Here is a 27844-nt window from a genome sequence, read left to right as displayed (position 1 = left end):
TAAGTCATTTTCTGCCAATTTTCTGGATTTTTGAAAATTTCACTTTTTTGTGAAAATATCCGCTAAATGAGGGAATAATATGTGTGAGGGTACCCCAGGAGAGTTCCAAATGTGTGTGGGAAGAATATATATCCCACGGGGGTAAAATTGAAAAAAGTTGAAAACATTTTTTTTTTTGGACTTAGTCATTTTTCCGACGTTTATCAGACTTTCAGATAGGGGAAATGTCAGTGAGCATTCCGATTTCAGTTCCAGAGCGATTCGCCCAATAAGTCCTTGATATTTAGTCGTTTTCAGCCAATTTTCTGGATTTTTGAAAATTTCACTTTTTTGTGAAAACATCCACTAAATGAGGGAATAATAAGTGTGAGGGTACCACAGGAGAGTTATAAATGTGTGTGGGTAGAATATATATCCAGCAGGGGTAAAATTCAAAAAAGTTGAAAACATTTTTTTTTTGGACTTAGTCATTTTTCCGGCGTTTATCAGACTTTCAGATAGGGCAAATGTAAGTGAGCATTCCGATTTCATTTCCAGAGCGATTCGCCCATTCTGTCCTTTAATATTTAGTCGTTTTCAGCCAATTTTCTGGATTTTTGAAAATTTCACTTTTTTGTGAAAACATCCACTAAATGAGGGAATAATATGTGTGAGGGTACCCCAGGAGAGTTCCAAATGTGTGTGTTTAGAATATATATCCACGGGGTAAAATTGAAAAAAGTAAAAAAAAAAATTTTGGGGGACTTAGTCATTTTTCTGGCGTTTATCAGACTTTCAGATAGGGCAAATGTCAGTGAGCGTTCCGATTTCAGTTCCAGAGCAATTCGCCCAATGAGTCCTTGATATTTAGTCGTTTTCAGCCAACTTTCTGGATTTTTGAAAATTTCACTTTTTTGTGAAAATATCCACTAAATGAGGGAATAATATGTGTGAGGGTACCCCAGGAGAGTTCCAAATGTGTGTGGGTAGAATATATATCCCATGGGGGTAAAATTGAAAAAAGTTGAAAACATTTTTTTTTTGGACTTAGTCATTTTTCTGGCGTTTATCAGACTTTCAGATAGGGCAAATGTCAGTGAGCGTTCCGATTTCAGTTCCAGAGCGATTCGCCCAATAAGTCCTTGATATTTAGTCGTTTTCAGTCAATTTTCTGGATTTTTGAAAATTTCACTTTTTTGTGAAAATATCCACTAAATTAGGGAATAATATGTGTGAGGGTACCCCAGGAGAGTTACAAATGTGTGTGGGTATAATATATATCCCACGGGGGTAAAATTGAAAATAGTTGAAAAAATTTTTTTTTTGGACTTAGTCATTTTTCCGGCGTTTATCAGACTTTCAGATAGGGGAAATGTCAGTAAGCGTTCCGATTTCAGTTCCAGAGCGATTCGCCCAATGAGTCCTTTAATATTTAGTCGTTTTCAGTCAACTTTCCGGATTTTTGAAAATTTCACTTTTTTGTGAAAATATCCACTAAATGAGGGAATAATATGTGTGCGGGTACCCCAGGAGAGTTCCAAATGTGTGTGGGTAGAATATATATCCCATGGGGGTAAAATTGAAAAAAGTTGAAAACATTTTTTTTTTGGACTTAGTCATTTTTCTGGTATTTATCAGACATTCAGATAGGGCAAATGTCAGTAAGCGTTCCGATTTCAGTTCCAGAGCGATTCACTCAATGAGTCCTTTAATATTTAGTCGTTTTCAGTCAACTTTCTGGATTTTTGAAAATTTCACTTTTTTGTGAAAATATCCATTAAATGGGAATAATATGTGTGAGGGTACCCCAGGAGAGTTCCAAATGTGTGTGTTTAGAATATATATCCCACGGGGTAAAATTGAAAAAAGTTAAAAAAAATTTTTTTGGGGACTTAGTCATTTTTCTGGCGTTTATCAGACTTTCAGATAGGGCAAATGTCAGTGAGCTTCCGATTTCAGTTCCAGAGCAATTCGCCCAATGAGTCCTTGTTATTAAGTAGTTTTCAGCCAATTTTCTGGATTTTTGAAAATTTCACTTTTTTGTGAAAATTCCACTAAATGAGGGAATAATATGTGTGAGGGTACCCCAGGAGAGTTCCAAATGTGTGTGGGTAGAATATATATCCCACGGGGTTAAAATTGAAAAAAGTTGAAAACATTTTTTTTTTGGACTTAGTCATTTTTCCGGCGTTTATCAGACTTTCAGATAGGGGAAATGTCAGTGAGCGTTCCGATTTCAGTGCCAGAGCGATTCACCCAATGAGTCCTTGATATTTAGTCGTTCTCAGCCAATATTTTGGATTTTTGAAAATTTCACTTTTTTGTGAAAATATCAACTAAATGATGGAATAATATGTGTGAGGGTACCCCAGGAGAGTTCCAAATGTGTGTGGGTAGAATATATAGCCCAAGGGGGTAAAATTGAAAGAAGTTGAAAAAATTTTTTTTTGGACTTAGTCATTTTTCTGGCATTTATCAGACTTTCAGATAGGGGAAATGTCAGTGAACGTTCCGATTTCAGATCCAGAGCGATTCACCCAATGAGCCCTTGTTATTTAGTCGTTTTCAGCCAATTTTCTGGATTTTTGAAAATTTCACTTTTTTGTGAAAATATCCACTAAATGAGGGTGAGGGTACCCCAGGAGAGTTCCAAATGTGTGTGGGTAGAATATATATCCCACGGGGGTAAAATTGAAAAAAGTTGAAAACATTTTTTTTTTGGACTTAGTCATTTTTCCGGCGTTTATCAGGCTTTCAGATAGGGCAAATGTCAGTGAGCGTTCCGATTTCAGTTCCAGAGCAATTCGCCCAATGAATCCTTTAATATTTAGTCGTTCTCAGCCAATATTTTGGATTTTTGAAAATTTCACTTTTTCTGAAAATATCCACTAAATGAGGGAATAATATGTGTGAGGGTACCCCAGGAGAGTTCCAAATGTGTGTGGGTAGAATATATAGCCCAAGGGGGTAAAATTGAAAGAAGTTGAAAAAATTTTTTTTTGGACTTAGTCATTTTTCTGGCATTTATCAGACTTTCAGATAGGGGAAATGTCAGTGAGCGTTCCGATTTCAGATCCAGAGCGATTCACCCAATGAGTCCTTGTTATTAAGTCGTTTTCAGCCAATTTTCTGGATTTTTGAAAATTTCACTTTTTTGTGAAAATTCAACTAAATGAGGGAATAATATGTGTGAGGGTACCCCAGGAGAGTTCCAAATGTGTTGGTAGAATATATATCCCACGGGGTTAAAATTGAAAAAAGTTGAAAACATTTTTTTTTTGGACTTAGTCATTTTTCTGGCGTTTATCAGACTTTCAGATAGGGCAAATGTCAGTGAGCGTACCGATTTCAGTTCCAGAGCGATTCGCCCAATGAGTCCTTTAATATTTAGTTGTTTTCAGTCAACTTTCTGGATTTTTGAAAATTTCACTTTTTTGTGAAAATATCCACTAAATGAGGGAATAATATGTGTGAGGGTACCCCAGGAGAGTTCCAAATGTGTGTGGGTAGAATATATATCCCACGGGGGTAAAATTGAAAAAAGTTGAAAACATTTTTTTTTGGGGCTTAGTCATTTTTCCGGCGTTTATCAGACTTTCAGATAGGGGAAATGTCAGTGAGCGTTCCGATTTCAGTGCCAGAGTGATTCTCCCAATGAGTCCTTGATATTTAGTCGTTCTCAGCCAATATTTTGGATTTTTGAAAATTTCACTTTTTTGTGAAAATATCCACTAAATGATGGAATAATATGTGTGAGGGTACCCCAGGAGAGTTCCAAATGTGTGTGGGTAGAATATATATCCCACGGGGGTAAATTTGAAAAAAGTTGAAAAAAAATTTTTTTTTGGACTTAGTCATTTTTCCGTCGTTTATCAGACTTTCAGATAGGGTAAATGTCAGTGAGCATTACGATTTCAGTTCCAGAGCGATTCGCCCAATGAGCCCTTGTTATTTAGTCGTTTTCAGCCAATTTTCTGGATTTTTGAAAATTTCACTTTTTTGTGAAAATATCCACTAAATGAGGGTGAGGGTACCCCAGGAGAGTTCCAAATGTGTGTGGGTAGAATATATATCCCACGGGGGTAAAATTGAAAAAAGTTGAAAACATTTTTTTTTTGGACTTAGTCATTTTTCCGGCGTTTATCAGACTTTCAGATAGGGCAAATGTCAGTGAGCGTTCCGATTTCAGTTCCAGAGCGATTCGCTCAATGAGTCCTTGATATTTAGTAGTTTTCAGCCAATATTTTGGATTTTTGAAAATTTCACTTTTTTGTGAAAATATACACTAAATGATGGAATAATATGTGTGAGGGTACCCCAGGAGAGTTCCAAATGTGTGTGGGTAGAATATATATCCCACGGGGGTAAAATTGAAAAAAGTTGAAAAAAATTTTTTTTTGGACTTAGTCATTTTTCCGACGTTTATCAGACTTTCAGATAGGGCAAATGTCAGTGAGCGTTTCGATTTCAGTTTCAGAGCGATTCGCCCAATGAGTCTTTGGTATTTAGTCGTTTTCAGCCAATTTTCTGGATATTTGAAAATTTCACTTTTTTGTGAAAATATCCACTAAATGAGGGAATATTATGTGTGAGGGTACCCCAGGAGAGTTCCAAATGTGTGTGGGTAAAATATATATCCCACGGGGGTTACATTGAAAAAAGTTGAAAAAATTTTTTTGGGGACTTAGTCATTTTTCCGGCGTTTATCAGACTTTCAGATAGGGCAAATGTCAGTGAGCGTTCCGATTTCAGTTCCAGAGCGATTCGCTCAATGAGTCCTTGATATTTAGTAGTTTTCAGCCAATATTTTGGATTTTTGAAAATTTCACTTTTTTGTGAAAATATACACTAAATGATGGAATAATATGTGTGAGGGTACCCCAGGAGAGTTCCAAATGTGTGTGGGTAGAATATATATCCCACAGGGGTAAAATTGAAAGAAGTTGAAAAAAATTTTTTTTTTCTCTTAGTTATTTTTCCGGCGTTTATCAGACTTTCAGAAAGGGCAAATGTCAGTGAGCGTTCCGATTTCAGTTCCAGAGCGATTCGCCCAATGAGTCCTTTAATATTTAGTCGTTTTCAGTCAACTTTCTGGATTTTTGAAAATTTCACTTTTTTGTGAAAATATCCACTAAATGAGGGAATAATATGTGTGAGGGTACCCCAGGAGAGTTCCAAATGTGTGTGGGTAGAATATATATCCCACGGGGGTAAAATTGAAAAAAGTTGAAAACATTTTTTTGGGGGATTTAGTCATTTTTCCGGCGTTTATCAGACTTTCAGATAGGGGAAATGTCAGTGAGCATTCCGATTTCAGTTCCAGAGCGATTCGCCCAATGAGTCCTTTAATATTTAGTCGTTTTCAGTCAACTTTCTGGATTTTTGAAAATTTCACTTTTTTGTGAAAATATCCACTAAATGAGGGAATAATATGTGTGACGGTACCCCAGGATAGTTCCAAATGTGTGTGGGTAGAATATATATCACAAGTGTAAAATTGAAAAAAGTAAAAAAAAATTTTTTTTTTGGACTTAGTCATTTCTCTGGCTTTTATCAGACTTTCAGATAGGGGATATGTCAGTGAGCGTTCCGATTTCACTTCAAGAGCGATTCGCCCAATGAGTCCTTGATATTTAGTCGTTTTCAGCCAATTTTCTGGATTTTTGAAAATTTCACTTTTTTGTGAAAATATCCATTAAATGAGGGAATAATATGTGTGAGGTACCCCAGGAGAGTTCCAAATCTGTGTGGGTAGTATATATTTCCCACAGGGCTAAAATGGAAAAAAGTTGAAAAAAATTTTTTTTTTGTACTTAGTCAATTTTTCGGCGTTTATCAGACTTTCAGATAGGGGAAATGTCAGTGAGCTTTCCGATTTCAGTTCCAGAGCGATTCGCCCAGTGAGTCCTTGATATTTAGTCGTTTTCAGCCAATTTTCTGGATTTTTGAAAATTTCAATTTTTTGTGAAAATATCCACTAAATGAGGGAACAATATGTGTGAGGGTACGCCAGGAGAGTTCCACATGTGTGTGGGTAGAATATATATCCCACGGGCGTAAAATTGAAATACATTTTTTTTAAGACTTAGTCATTTTTCCGGCGTTTATCAGACTTTCAGATAGGGGAAATGTCAGTGAGCGTTCCGATTTCAGTGCCAGAGTGATTCTCCCAATGAGTCCTTGATATTTAGTCGTTCTCAGTCAATATTTTGGATTTTTGAAAATTTCACTTTTTTGTGAAAATATCCACTAAATGATGGAATAATATGTGTGAGGGTACCCCAGGAGAGTTCCAAATGTGTGTGGGTAGAATATATATCCCACGGGGGTAAAATTGAAAAAAGTTGAAAAAATTTTTTTTTTGGACTTAGTCATTTTTCCGTCGTTTATCAGACTTTCAGATAGGGTAAATGTCAGTGAGCATTACGATTTCAGTTCCAGAGCGATTCGCCCAATGAGCCCTTGTTATTTAGTCGTTTTCAGCCAATTTTCTGGATTTTTGAAAATTTCACTTTTTTGTGAAAATATCCACTAAATGAGGGTGAGGGTACCCCAGGAGAGTTCCAAATGTGTGTGGGTAGAATATATATCCCACGGGGGTAAAATTGAAAAAAGTTGAAAACATTTTTTTTTTGGACTTAGTCATTTTTCCGGCGTTTATCAGACTTTCAGATAGGGCAAATGTCAGTGAGCGTTCCGATTTCAGTTCCAGAGCGATTCGCTCAATGAGTCCTTGATATTTAGTAGTTTTCAGCCAATATTTTGGATTTTTGAAAATTTCACTTTTTTGTGAAAATATACACTAAATGATGGAATAATATGTGTGAGGGTACCCCAGGAGAGTTCCAAATGTGTGTGGGTAGAAGATATATCCCACGGGGGTAAAATTGAAAGAAGTTGAAAAAGAATTTTTTTTTATGGACTTAGTCATTTTTCCGGCATTTATCAGACTTTCAGATAGGGGAAATGTCAGTGAGCGTTCCGATTTCAGTTCCAGAGCGATTCGCCCAATGAGTCCTTTAATATTTAGTCGTTTTCAGTCAACTTTCTGGATTTTTGAAAATTTCACTTTTTTGTGAAAATATCCACTAAATGAGGGAATAATATGTGTGAGGATACCCCAGGAGAGTTCCAAATGTGTGTGGGTAGAATATATATCCCACGGGGGTAAAATTGAAAAAAGTTGAAAAAAATTTTTTTTTGGACTTAGTCATTTTTCCGACGTTTATCAGACTTTCAGATAGGGCAAATGTCAGTGAGCGTTTCGATTTCAGTTTCAGAGCGATTCGCCCAATGAGTCTTTGGTATTTAGTCGTTTTCAGCCAATTTTCTGGATATTTGAAAATTTCACTTTTTTGTGAAAATATCCACTAAATGAGGGAATATTATGTGTGAGGGTACCCCAGGAGAGTTCCAAATGTGTGTGGGTAAAATATATATCCCACGGGGGTTACATTGAAAAAAGTTGAAAAAATTTTTTTGGGGACTTAGTCATTTTTCCGGCGTTTATCAGACTTTCAGATAGGGCAAATGTCAGTGAGCGTTCCGATTTCAGTTCCAGAGCGATTCGCTCAATGAGTCCTTGATATTTAGTAGTTTTCAGCCAATATTTTGGATTTTTGAAAATTTCACTTTTTTGTGAAAATATACACTAAATGATGGAATAATATGTGTGAGGGTACCCCAGGAGAGTTCCAAATGTGTGTGGGTAGAATATATATCCCACAGGGGTAAAATTGAAAGAAGTTGAAAAAAATTTTTTTTTTGTCTTAGTTATTTTTCCGGCGTTTATCAGACTTTCAGATAGGGGAAATGTCAGTGAGCATTACGATTTCAGTTCCAGAGTGAATCGCCCAATGAGTCCTTTAATATTTAGTCGTTTTCAGTCAACTTTCTGGATTTTTGAAAATTTCACTTTTTTGTGATATTATCCACTAAATGAGGGAATAATATGTGTGAGGGTACCCCAGAAGAATTCCAAATGTGTGTGAGTAGAATATATATCCCACGGGGGTAAAATTGAAAGAAGTTGAAAAAGAATTTTTTTTTATGGACTTAGTCATTTTTCCGGCATTTATCAGACTTTCAGATAGGGGAAATGTCAGTGAGCGTTCCGATTTCAGTTCCAGAGCGATTCGCCCAATGAGTTCTTGATATTTAGTCGTTTTCAGCCAATTTTCTGGATTTTTGAAAATTTCACTTTTTTGTGAAAATATCCACTAAATGAGGGAATAATATGTGTGAGGGTACCCCAGGAGAGTTCGAAATGTGTGTGGGTAGAATATATATCCTACTGGGGTAAAATTTAAAAAAGTTGAAAAAAAATTTTTTTGTGACTTAGTCATTTTTCCGGCGTTTATCAGACTTTCAGAAAGGGCAAATGTCAGTGAGCGTTCCGATTTCAGTTCCAGAGCGATTCGCCCAATGAGTCCTTTAATATTTAGTCGTTTTCAGTCAACTTTCTGGATTTTTGAAAATTTCACTTTTTTGTGAAAATATCCACTAAATGAGGGAATAATATGTGTGAGGGTACCCCAGGAGAGTTCCAAATGTGTGTGGGTAGAATATATATCCCACGGGGGTAAAATTGAAAAAAGTTGAAAACATTTTTTTGGGGGATTTAGTCATTTTTCCGGCGTTTATCAGACTTTCAGATAGGGGAAATGTCAGTGAGCATTACGATTTCAGTTCCAGAGCGATTCGCCCAATGAGCCCTTGTTATTTAGTCGTTTTCAGCCAATTTTCTGGATTTTTGAAAATTTCACTTTTTTGTGAAAATATCCACTAAATGAGGGAATAATATGTGTGAGGGTACCCCAGGAGAGTTCCAAATGTGTGTGGGTAGAATATATATCCCACGGGGGTAAAATTGAAAGAAGTTGAAAAAGAATTTTTTTTTATGGACTTAGTCATTTTTCCGGCATTTATCAGACTTTCAGATAGGGCAAATGTCAGTGAGCGTTCCGATTTCAGTTCCAGAGCGATTCGCCCAATGAGTCCTTTAATATTTAGTCGTTTTCAGTCAACTTTCTGGATTTTTGAAAATTTCACTTTTTTGTGAAAATATCCACTAAATGAGGGAATAATATGTGTGAGGGTACCCCAGGAGAGTTCCAAATGTGTGTGGGTAGAACATATATCCCACGGCAGTAAAATTGAAATAAAAATTTTTTTTGGACTTAGTCATTTACGGCATTTATCAGGCTTTCAGATAGGGGATATGTCAGTGAGCTTTCCGATTTCAGTTCCAGAGCGATTCGCCCAATGAGTCCTTGATATTTAGTCGTTTTCAGCCAATTTTCTGGATTTTTGAAAATTTCACTTTTTTTGTGAAAATATCCACTAAATGAGGGAATAATATGTGTGACGGTACCCCAGGATAGTTCCAAATGTGTGTGGGTAGAATATATATCACAAGTGTAAAATTGAAAAAAGTAAAAAAAAATTTTTTTTTTGGACTTAGTCATTTCTCTGGCTTTTATCAGACTTTCAGATAGGGGATATGTCAGTGAGCGTTCCGATTTCACTTCAAGAGCGATTCGCCCAATGAGTCCTTGATATTTAGTCGTTTTCAGCCAATTTTCTGGATTTTTGAAAATTTGACTTTTTTGTGAAAATATCCATTAAATGAGGGAATAATATGTGTGAGGTACCCCTGGAGAGTTCCAAATCTGTGTGGGTAGTATATATTTCCCACAGGGCTAAAATGGAAAAAAGTTGAAAAAAATTTTTTTTTTGTACTTAGTCAATTTTTCGGCGTTTATCAGACTTTCAGATAGGGGAAATGTCAGTGAGCTTTCCGATTTCAGTTCCAGAGCGATTCGCCCAGTGAGTCCTTGATATTTAGTCGTTTTCAGCCAATTTTCTGGATTTTTGAAAATTTCAATTTTTTGTGAAAATATCCACTAAATGAGGGAACAATATGTGTGAGGGTACGCCAGGAGAGTTCCACATGTGTGTGGGTAGAATATATATCCCACGGGCGTAAAATTGAAATACATTTTTTTTAAGACTTAGTCATTTTTCCGGCGTTTATCAGACTTTCAGATAGGGGAAATTTCAGTGAGCCTTCCAATTTCAGTTCCAGAGTGATTTGCCCAATGAGTCTTTGATATTTAGTCGTTTTCAGCCAATATTTTGGATTTTTGAAAATTTCACTTTTTTGTGAAAATATCCACTAAATGAGTGAATAATATGTGTGAGGGTACCCCAGGAGAGTTCCAAATGTGTGTCGGTAGAATACATATCCCACAGTGCTAAAATTGAAAAAAGTTGAAAAAAATTTTTTTTTTGACTCAGTCATTTCTCCGGCGTTTATCCGACTTTCAGATATCGCAAATGTCAGTGAGCATTCCGATTTCAGTTCCAGAGCGATTCGCCCAATGAGTCCTTGATATTTAGTCGTTTTCAGCCAATATTTTGGATTTTTGAAAATTTCACTTTTTTGGGAAAATATCCACTAAATGAGGGAATAATATGTGTCAGGATACCCGAGGAGAGTTCCAAATGCGTGTGGGTAGAACATATATCCCACGGGGGTACAATTGAAAAAAGTTGAAAAAATTTTTTTTTTGGACTTAGTCATTTTTCCGGCGTTTATCAGACTTTCAGATATGGGAAATGTCAGTGAGCATTCCAATTTCAGTTCCAGACCGATTCGACCAAGGAATCCTTGATATTTAGTCGTTTTCAGCCAATTTTCTGGATTTTTGAAAATTTCACTTTTTTGTGAAAATATCCACTAAATGAGGGAATAATATGTGTGAGCGTACCCCAGGAGAGTTCCAAATGTTTGTGGGAAGAATATATATCCCACAAGGTACAATTGAAAAATGTTGAAAAAATTTTTTTTTTGGACTTAGTCATTTTTCCGTCGTTTATCAGATTTTCAGAACGGGGAAATGTCAGTGAGCGTTCCGATTTCAGTTCCAGAGCGATTCGCCCAATGACTCCTTGATAATTAGTCGTTTTCAGCCAATTTTCTGGATTTTTTAAAATTTCACTTTTTTGTGAAAATATCCACTAAATAATATTTGTGAGGGTACCCCAGGAGAGTTCCAAATGTGTGTGGGTAGAATATATATCCCACGAGGGTAAAATTGAAAAAAGTTGAAAAAAATTTTTTTTTTGGACTTAGTCATTTTTCCGGCGTTTATCAGACTTTCAGATAGGGCAAATGTCAGTGAGCGTTCCGATTTCAGTTCCAGAGCGATTCGCCCAATGAGTCCTTGATATTTAGTCGTTTTCAGCCAATATTATGGATTTTTGAAAATTTGACTTTTTTGTGAAAATATCCACTAAATGAGGGACTAATATGTGTGAGGATACCCCAGGAGAGTTCCAAATGCGTGTGGGTAGAACATATATCCCACAGGGGTAAAATTGAAAAAAGTTGAAAAAAATTCTTTTTTGGATTTAGTCATTTTTCCGGCGTTTATCAGACTTTTAGATATGGGAAATGTCAGTGAGCATTCCGATTTCAGTTCCAGAGCGATTCGCCCAAGGAGTCCTTGATATTTAGTCGTTTTCAGCCAATATTTTGCATTTTTGAAAATTTCACTTTTTTGTGAAAATATCCACTAAATGAGGTAATAATATGTGTGAGGGTACCCCAGGAGAGTTCCAAATGTGTGTGGGTAGAATATATATCCCACGAGGGTAAAATTGAAAAAAGTTGAAAAATTTTTTTTTGGGATTTAGTCATTTTTCCGGCGTTTATCAGACTTTCAGATATGGGAAACGTCAGTGAGCATTCCGATTTCAGTTCCAGAGCGATTCGCCCAACGCATCCTTGATATTTAGTCATTTTCAGCCAATTTTCTGGATTTTTGAAAATTTCACTTTTTTGTGAAAGTATCCACTAAATGAGGGAATAATATGTGTGAAGGTACCCGAGGAGAGTTGCAAATGTGTGTGGGTAGAACATATATCCCACGGGGGTAAAATTGAAAAAAGTTTTAAAAAAATTTTTTTTGTACTTATTCATTTTTCCGGCGTTTATCAGACTTTCAGATAGGGAAAATGTCAGTGAGCGTTCCAATTTCAGTTCCAGAGCGATTCCCCCAACGCATCCTTGATATTTAGTCATTTTCAGCCAATTTTCTGGATTTTTCAAAATTTCACTTTTTTGTGAAAATATCCACCAAATGAGGGAATAATATGTGTGAAGGTACCCGAGGAGAGTTGCAAATGTGTGTGGGTAGAACATATATCCCACGGGGGTAAAATTGAAAAAAGTTGAAACAAAATTTTTTTTTGGACTTAGTCATTTTTCCGGCGTTTATCAGACTTTCAGATAGGTGAAATGTCGGTGAGCGTTACGATTTCAGTTCCAGAGCGATTCGCCCAATGAGTCCTGGATATTAAGTCGTTTTCAGCAAATTTTCTTGATGTTTGAAATTTTCACTTTTTTGTGAAAATATCCACTAAATGAGGGAATAATATGTGTGAGGGTACCCCAGGAGAGTTCCAAATGTGTGTGGGTAGAATATATATCCCACGGGGGTAAAATTGAAAAAAGTTTAAAATTTTTTTTTTTTTGGACTTAGTCATTTTTCCGCCATTAATCAGACTTTCAGATAGGGGAAATGTCAGCGAGCGTTCCGATTTCAGTTCCAGAGCGTTTCGCCCAATGAGTCCTTGATATTTAGCTGTTTTCAGCCAATTTTCTGGATTCTGAAAATTGTACTTTTTTGTGAAAATATCCACTAAATGAGGGAATAATATGTGTGAGGGTACCCCAGGAGAGTTCCAAATGTGTGTGGGTAGAATATATATCCCAGAGGTGTAAAATTGAAAAAAGTTTTAAAAAATTTTTTTGGGGACTTAGTCATTTTTCCGGCGTTTATCAGAATTTCAGATAGGGGATATGTCAGTGAGCATTCCGATTTCAGTTCAAGAGCTATTCGCCCAATGAGTCGTTGATATTTAGTCATTTTCAGCCAATTTTCTGGATTTTTGAAAATTTCACTTTTTTGTGAAAATATCCACTAAATGAGGGAATAATATGTGTGAAGGTACCCCAGGAGAGTTCCAAATGTGTGTGGGTAGAACATATATCCCACGGGGGTAAAATTGAAAAAAGTTTTAAAAAAATTTTTTTTGTACTTATTCATTTTTCCGGCGTTTATCAGACTTTCAGATAGGGAAAATGTCAGTGAGCGTTCCAATTTCAGTTCCAGAGCGATTCCCCCAACGCATCCTTGATATTTAGTCATTTTCAGCCAATTTTCTGGATTTTTCAAAATTTCACTTTTTTGTGAAAATATCCACCAAATGAGGGAATAATATGTGTGAAGGTACCCGAGGAGAGTTGCAAATGTGTGTGGGTAGAACATATATCCCACGGGGGTAAAATTGAAAAAAGTTGAAACAAAATTTTTTTTTGGACTTAGTCATTTTTCCGGCGTTTATCAGACTTTCAGATAGGTGAAATGTCGGTGAGCGTTACGATTTCAGTTCCAGAGCGATTCGCCCAATGAGTCCTGGATATTAAGTCGTTTTCAGCAAATTTTCTTGATGTTTGAAATTTTCACTTTTTTGTGAAAATATCCACTAAATGAGGGAATAATATGTGTGAGGGTACCCCAGGAGAGTTCCAAATGTGTGTGGGTAGAATATATATCCCACGGGGGTAAAATTGAAAAAAGTTTAACATTTTTTTTTTTTTGGACTTAGTCATTTTTCCGCCATTAATCAGACTTTCAGATAGGGGAAATGTCAGCGAGCGTTCCGATTTCAGTTCCAGAGCGTTTCGCCCAATGAGTCCTTGATATTTAGCTGTTTTCAGCCAATTTTCTGGATTCTGAAAATTGTACTTTTTTGTGAAAATATCCACTAAATGAGGGAATAATATGTGTGAGGGTACCCCAGGAGAGTTCCAAATGTGTGTGGGTAGAATATATATCCCAGAGGTGTAAAATTGAAAAAAGTTTTAAAAATTTTTTTTGGGGACTTAGTCATTTTTCCGGCGTTTATCAGAATTTCAGATAGGGGATATGTCAGTGAGCATTCCGATTTCAGTTCAAGAGCTATTCGCCCAATGAGTCGTTGATATTTAGTCATTTTCAGCCAATTTTCTGGATTTTTGAAAATTTCACTTTTTTGTGAAAATATCCACTAAATGAGGGAATAATATGTGTGAAGGTACCCCAGGAGAGTTCCAAATGTGTGTGGGTAGAATATATATCCCACGAAGGTAAAATTTAAAAAAGTTTAAAAAAAATTTTTTTGGACTTATTCATTTTTCCGACGTTTATCAGACTTTCAGATAGGGGATATGTCAGTGAGCGTTCCAATTTCAGTTCCAGAGCGATTCGCCCAATGAGTCCTTGATATTTAGTCGTTTTCTGCCAATTTTCTGGATTTTTGAAAATGTCACTTTTTTGTGAAAATATCCACTAAATGAGGGAATAATATGTGTGAGGGGACCCCAGGAGAGTTCCAATTGTGTGTGGGTAGAATATATATCCCACGGGGGTAAAATTGAAAAAAGTTGAAAAAAATTTTTTTGGGGACTTCGTCATTTTTCCAACGTTTATCAGACTTTCAGATAGGGGAAATGTCAGTGAGCGTTCCAATTTCAGTTCCAGAGCAATTCGCCCAATGAGTCCTTGATATTTAGTCATTTTCAGCCAAGTTTCTGGATTTTTGAAAATTTCTCTTTTTTGAGAAAATGTCCACTAAATGAGGGAATAATATGTGTGAGGGTACCCCAGGAGAGTTCCAAATGTGTGTCGTAGAATATATATCCCACGGGGGTAAATTTGAAAAAGCTTGAAAATTTTTTTTTTTTCGACTGTCATTTTTCCGGCGTTTATCAGACTTTCAGATAGGGAAAATGTTAATGAGCGTTCCGATTTCAGTTCCAGAGCGATTCTCCCAATGATTCCTTGATATTAAGTCATTTTCAGCCAATTTTCTGGATTTTTGAAAATTTCACTTTTTGTGAAAATATCCACTAAATAAGGGAATAATACGTGTGAGGGTACCCCAGGAGAGTTCCAAATGTGTATGGGTAGAATATATATATTCCACCGGGGTAAAATTGAAAAAAGTTGAAAAATTTTTTTTTTTGGACTTCGTCATTTTTCTAACGTTTATCAGACTTTCAGATAGGGGAAATGTCAGTGAGCATTCTGATTTCAGTTCCAGAGCGATTCACCCAATGAGTCCTTGATATTTAGTCGTTTTCAGCCAAGTTTCTGGATTTTTGAAAATTTCACTATTTGTGAAAATATCCACTAAATGAGGGAATAATATGTGTGAGGGTACCCCAGGAGAGTTCCAAATGTGTGTGGGTAGAATATATATCCCACGGGGTAAAATTGAAAAATGTTGAAAAAAATTTTTTTTGGACTTAGACATTTTTCCGGCATTTATCAGACTTTCAGATAGGGAAAATGTCAGTGAGCGTTCCAATTTCAGTTACAGAGCGATTCGCCCAATGAGTCCTAGATATTTAGTCGTTTTCAGCCTATTTTCTGGATTTTTGAAAATTTCACTTTTTTGTGAAAATATCCACTAAATGATGGAATAATATGTGTGAGGGTACCGTAGGAGAGTTCCAAATGTGTGTCGGTAGAATATATATCCCTCGGGGGTAAAATTGAAAAAGCTTGAAAAAAATTTTTTTTTGGACTGTCATTTTTCTGGCGTTTATCAGACTTTCAGATAGTGGAAATGTCAATGAGCATTCCGATTTCAGTTCCAGAGCGATTCGCACAATGAGTCCTTGATATTAAGGCGTTTTCAGCCAATTTTCTGGATTTTTGAAAATTTCACTTTTTTGTGAAAATATCCACTAAATGAGGGAATAATATGTGTGAGGGTACCCCAGGAGAGTTCCAAATGTGTGTGGGTAGAATATATATCCCACGGGGTAAAATTGAAAAAAGTTGAAAAAAATTTTTTTTTGGACTAAAGGCCCCGTCACACTAAGCGATGCAGCAGCGATCCCGACAACGATATGACCTGTCAGGGATCGTTGCTGCATCGCTAATACATCGCTGGTGAGCTGTCAAACAGGCAGGCTCACCAGCGATGAGGGGAGCAGCGATATCGTGGAAAGAATCGTTCCACAATGTCCTGCTCCCGTTCCCAGCCTGCTGCTTAAGCAGGAGCAGGCTGGTAACTATGGTAAATATCGGGTTACTAAGTGCGCGTGTGCCCCTAGTAATCCGCTGTTTACCATGGATACCACTCTGCTACCGTGCGTTGGAGCCTCCGCTCACCGTAGCAGAGTGGTATCTATGGTAAACAGCGGGTTACTAAGTGCGCGCGTGCCCCTAGTAACCCGCTGTTTACCATGGATACCACTCTGCTACCGTGCGCTGGAGCCTCCGCTCACCGTAGCAGAGTGGTATCTATGGTAAACAGCGGGTTACTAAGTGCGCGCGTGCCCCTAGTAACCCGATATTTACCATGGATACCAGCCAGATCGTTGGTCCCGCTGGTCACACACAGCGATGTGTGCTGGCCAGCGGGAGGCCAACGACCAAAAAATGGTCCAGGACACTTTGCAACGATCAGCGACCTCACAGCAGGGGCCTGATCGTTGCAAAGTGTCATACATAGCGACATCGCTGGTGAGGTCGCTGGTGAGTCACCAAAACCGTGACACAGCAGCGATCTCGCTAGCGATAGCGCTTAGTGTGACGGGGCCTTTAGTCATTTTTCCGGCATTTATCAGACTTTCAGATAGGGAAAATGTCAGTGAGCGTTCCAATTTCAGTTACAGAGCGATTCGCCCAATGAGTCCTTGATATTTAGTCGTTTTCAGGCAATTTTCTGGATTTTTGAAAATTTCACTTTTTTGTGAAAATATCCACTAAATGAGGGAATAATATGTGTGAGGGTACCGTAGGAGAGTTCCAAATGTGTGTCGGTAGAATATATATCCCTCGGGGGTAAAATTGAAAAAGCTTGAAAAAAATTTTTTTTTGGACTGTCATTTTTCCGGCGTTTATCAGACTTTCAGATAGTGGAAATGTCAATGAGCGTTCCGATTTCAGTTCCAGAGCGATTCGCACAATGAGTCCTTGATATTAAGTCGTTTTCAGCCAATTATCTGGATTTTTGAAAATTTCACTTTTTTGTGAAAATATTCACTAAATGAGGGAATAATATGTGTGAGGGTACACCAGGAGAGTTCCAAATGTGTGTGGGTAGAATATATATCCCACGGGGGTAAAATTGAAAAAAGTTGAAAAAAAAATTTTTTTGGACATATTCATTTTTCCGACGTTTATCAGACTTTCAGATAGGGGAAATGTCAGTGAGCGTTCCGATTTCAGTTCCAGAGCTATTTGCCCAATGAGTCCTTGATATTTAGTCGTTTTCAGCCAAGTTTCTGGATTTATGTAAATTTCACTTATTTTGTGAAAATATCCACTACATGAGGGAATAATATGTGTGAGGGTACCCCAGGAGAGTTCCAAATGTGTGTCGGTAGTATATATATCCCACGGGAGTAAAATTGAAAAAAGTTGAAAAAAATTTTTTTTTTGGACTTATTCATTTTTCTGACGTTTATCAGACTTTCAGATAGGGGAAATGTCAGGGAGCGTTCCGATTTAAATTCCAGAGTTATTGCCCCATGAGTCCTTGATATTTAGTCGTTTTCAGCCAATTTTCTTAATTTTTGAAAATTTAACTTTTTTTGTGAAAATATCCACTAAATGAGGGAATAATATGTGTGAGGGTACCCCAGGAGAGTTCCAAATGTGTGTCGGTAGAATATATATCCCACGGGGGTAAAATTGAAAAAGCTTGAAAAAAATTTTTTTTTGGACTTTCATTTTTCCGACATTTATCAGACTTTCAGATAGGGGAAATGTCAATGAGCGTTCCGATTTCAGTTCCAGAGCGATTCGCCCAATGAGTCCTTGATATTAAGTCGTTTTCAGCCAATTTTCTGGATTTTTGAAAATTTCACTTTTTTTGTGAAAATATCCACTAAATGAGGGAATAATATGTGTGAGAGTACCCCAGGAGAGTTCCAAATGTGTGTGGGTAGAATATATATATTCCACGGGGGTAAAATTGAAAAAAGTTGAAAAAAATTTTTTTTTGGACTTTCATTTTTCCAACGTTTATCAGACTTTCAGATAGGGGAAATGTCAGTGAGCATTCTGATTTCAGTTCCAGAGCGATTCACCCAATGAGTCCTTGATATTTAGTCGTTTTCAGCCAAGTTTCTGGATTTTTGAAAATTTCACTTTTTGTGAAAATATCCACTAAATGAGGAAATAATATGTGTGAGGGTACCCCAGGAGAGTTCCAAATGTGTGTGGGTAGAATATATATCCCACGGGGTAAAATTGAAAAAAGTTGAAAAAAAATTTTTTTGGGACTTAGACATTTTTCCGGCATTTATCAGACTTTCAGATAGGGAAAATGTCAGTGAGCGTTCCAATTTCAGTTACAGAGCGATTCGCCCAATGAGTCCTAGATATTTAGTCGTTTTCAGCCAATTTTCTGGATTTTTGAAAATTTCACTTTTTTGTGAAAATATCCACTAAATGAGGGAATAATATGTGTGAGGGTACCGTAGGAGAGTTCCAAATGTGTGTCGGTAGAATATATATCCCTCGGGGGTAAAATTGAAAAAGCTTGAAAAAAATTTTTTTTTGGACTTATTCATTTTTACGACGTTTATCACACTTTCAGATAGGGGAAATGTCAGTGAGCGTTCCAATTTCAGCTCCAGAGCGATTCGCCCAATGAATTCTTGATATTTAGTCGTTTTCTGCCAATTTTCTGGATTTTTGAAAATTTCACTTTTTTGTGAAAATATCCACTAAATGAGGGAATAATATGTGTGAGCGTACACCAGGAGAGTACCAAATGTGTGTGGGTAGAATATATATCCCACGGGGGTAAAATTGAAAAAAGTTGAAAAAAAAATTTTTTTGGACTTATTCATTTTTACGACGTTTATCAGACTTTCAGATAGGGGAAATGTCAGTGAGCGTTCCGATTTCAGTTCCAGAGCTATTTGCCCAATGAGTCCTTGATATTTAGTCGTTTTCAGCCAAGTTTCTGGATTTATGTAAATTTCACTTAATTTGTGAAAATATCCACTACATGAGGGAATAATATGTGTGAGGGTACCCCAGGAGAGTTCCAAATGTGTGTCGGTAGTATATATATCCCACGGGGGTAAAATTGAAAAAAGTTGAAAAAAATTTTTTTTTTGCACTACGTCATTTTTCCAACGTTTATCAGACTTTCAGATAGGGGAAATGTCAGTGATTGTTCCAATTTCAGATCCAGAGCGATTCGCCCAATGAGTCCTTGATATTTAGTCGTTTTCTGCCAATTTTCTGGATTTTTGAAAATTTCACTTTTTTGTGAAAATATCCACTAAATGAGGGAATAATATGTGTGAGGGTACCCCAGGAGAGTACCAAATGTGTGTGGGTAGAATATATCTCACGGGGGTAAAATTGAAAAAAGTTTAAAATTTTTTTTTCTTGGAATTAGTAATTTTTCCGGCGTTTATCAGACTTTCAGATAGGGGAAATGTCAGTGAGTGTTCCGATTTCAGTTCCAGAGCGATTCGCCAAATGAGTCCTTGATATTTAGTCGTTTTCAGTCAATTTTCTTTATTTTTGAAAATTTCACTTTTTTGTGAAAATATCCTCTAAATGAGGGAATAATATGTGTGAGGGTACCCCAGAAGAGTTCCAAATGTGTGTGGGTAGAATATATATCCCACGTGGGTAAAATTTAAAAAAGTTGAAGCATTTTTTTGGGGGGAATTAGTCATTTTTCTGGCTTTTATCAGACTTTCAGATAGGGGAATATCAGCATTTTTTTGGGGGGAATTAGTCATTTTTCCGGCGTTTATCAGACTTTCAGATAGGGCAAATGTCAGTGAGCGTTCCGATTTCAGTTCCAGAGCGATTCGCCCAATGAGTCCTTGATATTTAGTCGTTTTCAGCCAATTTTCTGGATTTTTAAAAATTTCACTTTTTTGTGAAAATATCAACTAAATGAGGGAATAATATGTGTGAGGGTACCCCAGGAGAGTTCCTAATGTGTGTGGGTAGAATATATATCCCACGGGGGTAAAATTAAGAATAAGTTGAAGCATTTTTTGGGGGGGAATTAGTAATTTTTCCGGCGTTTATCAGACTTTCAGATAGGGGAAATGTCAGTGAGCATTCCGATTTCAGTTCCAGAGCGATTCGCCAAATGAGTTCTTGATATTTAGTCGTTTTCAGCCAATTTTCTGGATTTTTGAAAATTTCACTTTTTTGTGAAAATATCCTCTAAATGAGGGAATAATATGTGTGAGGGTACCCCAGAAAAGTTCCAAATGTGTGTGGGTAGAATATATATCCCACGGGGGTAAAATTAAAAATAAGTTGAAGCATTTTTTTGGGGGGAATTAGTCATTTTTCCGGCGTTTATCAGACTTTCAGATAGGGGAGATGTCAGTGAGCATTCCAATTTCAGTTCCAGAGCGATTCGCCCAATGAGTCCTTGATATTTAGTCGTTTTCAGACAATTTTCTGGATTTTTAAAAATTTCACATTTTTGTGAAAATATCCACTAAATGAGGGAATAATATGTGTGAGGGCACCCCAGAAGAGTTCCAAATGTGTGAGGGTAGAATATATATCCCACGGGGGTAAAATTGAAAAAAGTTGAAACATTTTTTTTTTTGAACTTAGTAATTTTTCCGGCGTTTATTAGACTTTCAGATAGGGGAAATGTCAGTGAGCTTTCCGATTTCAGTTCCAGAGCGATTCGCCCAATGAGTCCTTGATATCTAGTCGTTTTCAGCCAATTTTCTTTATTTTTGAAAAATTCACTTTTTTGTGAAAATATCCACTAAATGAGGGAATAATATGTGTGAGGGCACCCCAGAAGAGTTCCAAATGTGTGTGGGCAGAATATATATCCCACGGGGGTAAAATTGAAAAAAGTTGAAGCATTTTTTTGGGGGGAATTAGTTATTTTTCCGGCGTTTATCAGACTTTCAGATAGGGGAGATGTCAGTGAGCATTCCGATTTCAGTTCCAGAGCGATTCGCCCAATGAGTCCTTGATATTTAGTCGTTTTCAGCCAATTTTCTGGATTTTTAAACATTTCACTTTTTTGTGAAAATATCCACTAAATGAGGGAATAATATGTGTGAGGGTACCCCAGAAGAGTACCAAATGTGTGTGGGTAGAATATATCTCACGGGGGTAAAATTGAAAAAAGTAAAAAAAAAATTTTTCTTGGACTTAGTCATTTTTCCGGCGTGTATCAGACTTTCAGATAGGGGAAATGTCAGTGAACGTTCCGATTTCAGTTCCAGAGCGATTCGCCCAATGAGTCCTTGATATTTAGTCGTTTTCAGCCAATTTTCTGGATTTTTAAAAATTTCACTTTTTTGTGAAAATATCCACTAAATGAGGGAATAATATGTGTGAGGGTACCCCAGGAGAGTTCCAAATGTGTGTGGGTAGAATATATATCCCACGGGGGTAAAATTGAAAAAAGTTGAAACATTTTTTTTTTTGGACTTAGTAATTTTTCCGGCGTTTATCAGACTTTCAGATAGGGGAAATGTCAGTGAGCATTCCGATTTCAGTTCCAGAGCGATTCGCCCAATGAATCCTTGATATTTAGTCGTTTTCAGCCAATTTTCTTTATTTTTGAAAAATTTACTTTTTTGTGAAAATATCCACTAAATGAGGGAATAATATGTGTAAGGGTACCCCAGGAGAGTTCCAAATGTGTGTGGGTAGAATATATATATTCCATGGGGGTAAAATTGAAAAAAGTTTTAAAATTTTTTTTTTTGCACTACGTCATTTTTCCAACGTTTATCAGACTTTCAGATAGGGGAAATGTCAGTGAGCGTTCCGATTTCAGTTCCAGAGCGATTCGCCAAATGAGTCCTTGATATTTAGTCGTTTTCAGTCAATTTTCTTTATTTTTGAAAATTTCACTTTTTTGTGAAAATATCCTCTAAATGAGGGAATAATATGTGTGAGGGTACCCCAGAAGAGTTCCAAATGTGTGTGGGTAGAATATATATCCCACGGGGGAAAAATTGAAAAAAGTTGAAGCATTTTTTTGGGGGGAATTAGTCATTTTTCTGGCTTTTATCAGACTTTCAGATAGGGGAATATCAGCATTTTTTTTTGGGGAATTAGTCATTTTTCCGGCGTTTATCAGACTTTCAGATAGGGCAAATGTCAGTGAGCGTTCCGATTTCAGTTCCAGAGCGATTCGCCCAATGAGTCCTTGATATTTAGTCGTTTTCAGCCAATTTTCTGGATTTTTAAAAATTTCACTTTTTTGTGAAAATATCCACTAAATGAGGGAATAATATGTGTGAGGGTACCCCAGGAGAGTTCCTAATGTGTGTGGGTGGAATATATATCCCACGGGGGAAAAATTGAAAAAAGTTGAAACATTTTTTTTTTGGACTTAGTAATTTTTCCGGCGTTTATCAGACTTTCAGATAGGGGAAATGTCAGTGAGCATTCAGATTTCAGTTCCAGAGCGATTCGCCAAATGAGTTCTTGATATTTAGTCGTTTTCAGCCAATTTTCTGGATTTTTGAAAATTTCACTTTTTTGTGAAAATATCCTCTAAATGAGGGAATAATATGTGTGAGGGTACCCCAGAAGAGTTCCAAATGTGTGTGGGTAGAATATATATCCCACGGGGGTAAAATTAAAAATAAGTTGAAGCATTTTTTGGGGGGGAATTAGTCATTTTTCCGGCGTTTATCAGACTTTCAGATAGGGGAAATGTCAGTGAGCATTCCGATTTCAGTTCCAGAGCGATTCGCCAAATGAGTTCTTGATATTTAGTCGTTTTCAGCCAATTTTCTTGATTTTTGAAAATTTCACTTTTTTGTGAAAATATCCTCTAAATGAGGGAATAATATGTGTGAGGGTACCCCAGAAAAGTTCCAAATGTGTGTGGGTAGAATATATATCCCACGGGGGTAAAATTAAAAATAAGTTGAAGCATTTTTTGGGGGGGAATTAGTCATTTTTCCGGCGTTTATCAGACTTTCAGATAGGGGAGATGTCAGTGAGCATTCCAATTTCAGTTCCAGAGCGATTCGCCCAATGAGTCCTTGATATTTAGTCGTTTTCAGACAATTTTCTGGATTTTTAAAAATTTCACATTTTTGTGAAAATATCCACTAAATGAGGGAATAATATGTGTGAGGGCACCCCAGAAGAGTACCAAATGTGTGTGGGTAGAATATATCTCACGGGGGTAAAATTGAAAAAAGTAAAAAAAAAATTTTTCTTGGACTTAGTCATTTTTCCGGCGTGTATCAGACTTTCAGATAGGGGAAATGTCAGTGAACGTTCCGATTTCAGTTCCAGAGCGATTCGCCCAATGAGTCCTTGATATTTAGTCGTTTTCAGCCAATTTTCTGGATTTTTAAAAATTTCACTTTTTTGTGAAAATATCCACTAAATGAGGGAATAATATGTGTGAGGGTACCCCAGGAGAGTTCCAAATGTGTGTGGGTAGAATATATATCCCACGGGGGTAAAATTGAAAAAAGCTGAAACATTTTTTTTTTTGGACTTAGTCTTTTTTCCGGCGTTTATCAGACTTTCAGATAGGGCAAATGTCAGTGAGCGTTCCGATTTCAGTTCCAGAGTGATTCGCCCAATGAGTCCTTGATATCTAGTCGTTTTCAGCCAATTTTCTTTATTTTTGAAAAATTCACTTTTTTGTGAAAATATCCACTAAATGAGGGAATAATATGTGTGAGGGCACCCCAGAAGAGTTCCAAATGTGTGTGGGTAGAATATATATCCCACGGGGGTAAAATTGAAAAAAGTTGAAAAATATTTTTTTTTGGACTTACTCATTCTTCCGGCGTTTATCAGACTTTCAGACAGGGGGAAATGTCAGTGAGCGTTTCGATTTCAGTTCCAGAGCGATTCGCCCAATGAGTCCTTGATATTTAGTCGTTTTCAGCCAATTTTCTTTATTTTTAAAAATTTCACTTTTTTGTGAAAATATCCACTAAATGAGGGAATAATATGTGTGAGGGTACCCCAGGAGAGTTCCAAATGTGTGTGGGTAGAATATATATCCCACGGGGGTAAAATTGAAAAAAGTTGAAACATTTTGTTTTTTTTGACTTAGTCATTTTTCCGGCGTTTATCAGACTTTCAGATAGGGCAAATGTCAGTGAGCGTTCCGATTTCAGTTCCAGAGTGATTTGCCCAATGAGTCCTTGATATTTAGTTGTTTTCAGCCAATTTTCTGGATTTTTGAAAATTTCACTTTTTTGTGAAAATATCCACTAAATGAGGGAATAATATGTGTGAGGGTACCCCTGGAGAGTTCGAAATGTGTGTCGGTAGAATATATATCCCATGGAGGTAAAATTGAAAAAAGTTGAAAAAATTTTTTTTTTGGACTTAGTCATTTTTCCGGCATTTATCAGACTTTCAGATAGGGGAAATGTCAGTGAGCGTTCCGATTTCAGTTCCAGAGCGTTTCGCCCAATGAGTCCTTGATATTTAGTCGTTTTCAGCCAATTTTCTGGATTTTTGAAAATTTCACTCTTTTGTGAAAATAAATTAGTAATGAGGGAATAATATGTGTGAGGGCCCCCAGTAGAGTTCCAAATGTGTGTCGGTAGAATATATATCCCACAGGGGTAAAATTGAAAAAAGTTGAAAAAATTTTTTTTTGTACTTAGTCATTTTTCCTGCGTTTATCAGACTTTCAGATAGGGCAAATGTCAGTGAGCTTTCCGATTTCAGTTCCAGAGCTATTCGCCCAATGAGTCCTTGATATTTTAGTCGTTTTCAGCCAATTTTCTGGATTTTTGAAAATTTCACTTTTTTTTTAAAATATCCATTAAATGAGGGACTAAAATGTGTGAAGGTACCCCAGGAGAGTTTCAAATGTGTGTGGGTAGAATATATATCCCACGGGGGTAAAATTGAAAAAAGTTGAAAATTTTTTTTTTGGGATTTAGTCATTTTTCCGGCGTTTATCAGACTTTCAGATATGGGAAACGTCAGTGAGCATTCCGATTTCAGTTCCAGAGCGATTCGCCCAACGCATCCTTGATTTTTAGTCATTTTCAGCCAATTTTCTGGATTTTTGAAAATTTCACTTTTTTGTGAAAGTATCCACTAAATGAGGGAATAATATGTGTGAAGGTACCCGATGAGAGTTGCAAATGTGTGTGGGTAGAACATATATCCCACGGGGGTAAAATTGAAAAAAGTTGAAAAAAAATTTTTTTTGGACTTAGTCATTTTTCCGGCGTTTATCAGACTTTCAGATAGGGAAAATGTCAGTGAGCGTTCTGATTTCAGTTCCAAAGCGATTCCCCCAACGCATCCTTGATATTTAGTCATTTTCAGCCAATTTTCTGGATTTTTCAAAATTTCACTTTTTTGTGAAAATATCCACCAAATGAGGGAATAATATGTGTGAAGGTACCCGAGGAGAGTTGCAAATGTGTGTGGGTAGAACATATATCCCACAGGGGTAAAATTGAAAAAAGTTGAAACAAAATTTTTTTTTGGACTTAGTCATTTTTCCGGCGTTTATCAGACTTTCAGATAGGGGATATGTCAGTGAGCGTTCCGATTTCAGATCCAGAGCGATTCGCCCAATAGGTCCTTGATATTTAGTCATTTTCAGCCAATTTTCTGGATTTTTGAAAATTTCACTTTTTTGTGAAAATATCCACTAAATGAGGGAATAATATTTGTGAGTGTACCCCAAGAGAGTTCCAAATGTGTGTGGGTAGAATATATATCCCACGGCCCTAAAATTGAAAAAAGTTGAAAAAAAATTGTTTTGGACTTAGTCATTTTTCCACCGTTTATCAGACTTTCAGATAGGTGAAATGTCGGTGAGCGTTACGATTTCAGTTCCAGAGCGTTTCGCCCAATGAGTCCTTGATATTTAGCTGTTTTCAGCCAATTTTCTGGATTTTGAAAATTGTACTTTTTTGTGAAAATATCCACTAAATGAGGGAATAATATGTGTGAGGGTACCCCAGGAGAGTTCCAAATGTGTGTGGGTAGAATATATATCCCAGAGGTGTAAAATTGAAAAAAGTTTTAAAAAAATTTTTTGGGGACTTAGTCATTTTTCCGGCGTTTATCAGAATTTCAGATAGGGGATATGTCAGTGAGCATTCCGATTTCAGTTCAAGAGCTATTCGCCCAATGAGTCGTTGATATTTAGTCATTTTCAGCCAATTTTCTGGATTTTTGAAAATTTCACTTTTTTGTGAAAATATCCACTAAATGAGGGAATAATATGTGTGAAGGTACCCCAGGAGAGTTCCAAATGTGTGTGGGTAGAATATATATCCCACGAAGGTAAAATTTAAAAAAGTTTAAAAAAAATTTTTTTGGACTTATTCATTTTTCCGACGTTTATCAGACTTTCAGATAGGGGAAATGTCAGTGAGCGTTCCAATTTCAGTTCTTGAGCGATGAGCCCAATGAGTCCTTGATATTTAGTCGTTTTCAGCCAATTTTCTGGGTTTTTGAAAATTTCACTTTTTTGTGAAAATATCCACTAAATGAGGGGATAATATGTGTGAGGGAACCCCAGGAGAGTTCCAAATGTTTGTGGGAAGAATATATATCCCACGGGGGTAAAATTGAAAAAGCTTGAAAATTTTTTTTTTTTCGACTGTCATTTTTCCGGCGTTTATCAGACTTTCAGATAGGGAAAATGTTAATGAGCATTCCGATTTCAGTTCCAGAGCGATTCTCCCAATGAGTCCTTGATATTAAGTCATTTTCAGCCAATTTTCTGGATTTTTGAAAATTTCACTTTTTGTGAAAATATCCACTAAATAAGGGAATAATACGTGTGAGGATACCCCAGGAGAGTTCCAAATGTGTATGGGTAGAATATATATATTCCACCGGGGTAAAATTGAAAAAAGTTGAAAAAAATTTTTTTTTGGACTTCGTCATTTTTCCAACGTTTATCAGACTCAGATAGGGGAAATGTCAGTGAGCATTCTGATTTCAGTTCCAGAGCGATTCACCCAATGAGTCCTTGATATTTAGTCGTTTTCAGCCAAGTTTCTGGATTTTTGAAAATTTCACTATTTGTGAAAATATCCACTAAATGAGGGAATAATATGTGTGAGGGTACCCCAGGAGAGTTCCAAATGTGTGTGGGTAGAATATATATCCCACGGGGTAAAATTGAAAAATGTTGAAAAAAATTTTTTTTTGGACTTAGACATTTTTCCGGCATTTATCAGACTTTCAGATAGGGAAAATGTCAGTGAGCGTTCCAATTTCAGTTACAGAGCGATTCGCCCAATGAGTCCTTGATATTTAGTCGTTTTCAGCCAATTTTCTGGATTTTTGAAAATTTCACTTTTTTGTGAAAATATCCACTAAATGATGGAATAATATGTGTGAGGGTACCCCAGGAGAGTTCCAAATGTGTGTGGGTAGAATATATATCCCACGGGGTAAAATTGAAAAAAGTTGAAAAAAATTTTTTTTTGGACTAAAGGCCCCGTCACACTAAGCGATGCAGCAGCGATCCCGACAACGATACGACCTGTCAGGGATCGTTGCTGCATCGCTAATACATCGCTGGTGAGCTGTCAAACAGGCAGGCTCACCAGCGATGAGGGGAGCAGCGATATCGTGGAAAGAATCGTTCCACGATGTCCTGCTCCCGTTCCCAGCCTGCTGCTTAAGCAGGAGCAGGCTGGTAACTATGGTAAATATCGGGTTACTAAGTGCGCGTGTGCCCCTAGTAATCCGCTGTTTACCATGGATACCACTCTGCTACCGTGCGCTGGAGCCTCCGCTCACCGTAGCAGAGTGGTATCTATGGTAAACAGCGGGTTACTAAGTGCGCGCGT

Source organism: Phyllobates terribilis, unplaced genomic scaffold (genome assembly GCF_046119375.1).
Source record: "Phyllobates terribilis strain yellow unplaced genomic scaffold, ASM4611937v1 Scaffold_2__4_contigs__length_985480577, whole genome shotgun sequence".
Taxonomy (NCBI): Eukaryota; Metazoa; Chordata; class Amphibia; order Anura; family Dendrobatidae; genus Phyllobates; species Phyllobates terribilis.
The sequence above is the reverse complement of the archived record's forward strand: the minus strand, read 5'-3'. Positions refer to the sequence as shown.